Genomic DNA, 1,252 nt, shown 5'->3' on the forward strand with positions numbered 1-1,252 from the left:
CTGATACATATACATGTTTTTAAGTTGCGTAGAAAGTTTGAGCTGATTCCGATCAAAATTGGATTTTTTTACGAATTTTTAAAGTTACTCAAAAATCGGGCCAAAGTCCCTGTACTATAGTACATGGTCTCGAGCCAAATTTTGCCAAAAATGACTAGGAGAGAATTCTCCATTTTTATAACTTTTCCTGATACATATACATGTTCTTAAGTTGCATAGAAAGTTTGAGCTGATTCCAATTAAATTTGGATTTTTTATGAATTTTTAAAGTTGCTTCAAATGACATGTAGTGCTTTTCAGCTCATAAAGCTCATGCTGTTTAGCTCACTTAGCATGCTTTGTAGTAAACCCTGCTTGCTTCAACCTCATTTGTATTCTCTAGGGCACTGAAGGAGGAGTTGCAGGAGAACTACCTCCAGTTCCATCTTATGCTACACCTCTTCGACCCACTGCCAATGTAAACGTAACCTTGTAACATAATGTATTACATTTATTTATGTTTATAGTTAGTGCAATATGAAAGAATGGAGACTGATGTTTGAATGATCATTACACACAGGTCCCTCTCTCCTTTCTCTCTCCTCCCTTCATTCCTCAATTAGACAAATCTTAATACATTACACTCACTTATTTTAATAGCATGCCTCTCACACACTCTTGTAGACATCGTTTTATTTTGCTTATAAAGCTCTATTATAAAAATGAATGACAAACCATTAACTCTGCTTAAGCAAGTAGTGCAGGCAATCCTATTGTTTTCTGTTAAGAAGAGAGCACATGGTGCGTTTTGTCGTATGCACGTACACATTTTTATCTTCAAATTGCTTGTGCTATGACAACACTATGCTAGGGTGGGTATCATGAAAGCAGTTTAATTGAATTAATTTTGTTTTATGTATGTGATCTTGTATACTGACACATGCACTTTGAACTGAGCTCAAACCCAGTCATAATACTGAACAACTAACTTTGTTTAGTCTTGGAGAGCCAGACTAATTTCATAGTATAATTGGGCAAAGCTTAGGATGGACATCCAATCTAATATTTTTCATCTGATGCTGTAACTAAAATTCATTGTTACGTAATAAACAGCACAATAAATAGTCTTGTGACCCTGCAGTCGCTAATTCAGTCTATTCGAGATTATGGAATCGTTTGTTTATCTTCTTTCTATTCTTCTTGCCTGTTCTTATTGTCAGGAAGCTGAAGGAGGACAAGGATTAGTTTATTATGTTACTGCTGCTGGTACTGA

General features: G+C 35.3%; 1 long non-coding RNA gene across 1 annotated transcript; it reads left to right on the forward strand.

Annotated features, from left to right (window-relative positions):
- The first annotated feature begins 355 nt into the window (after positions 1-355).
- On the forward strand, positions 356-706 carry LOC109593304 (uncharacterized). The gene is made up of 2 exons (XR_002190877.1): positions 356-457; positions 507-706. It is a non-coding gene; the product is annotated as an uncharacterized LOC109593304 (long non-coding RNA).
- The last annotated feature ends 546 nt before the right edge of the window (positions 707-1,252 follow it).

Source organism: Amphimedon queenslandica, unplaced genomic scaffold, assembly GCF_000090795.2.
Source record: "Amphimedon queenslandica unplaced genomic scaffold, v1.1 AMPQUscaffold_2082_Cont25914, whole genome shotgun sequence".
NCBI lineage: Eukaryota > Metazoa > Porifera > Demospongiae > Haplosclerida > Niphatidae > Amphimedon > Amphimedon queenslandica.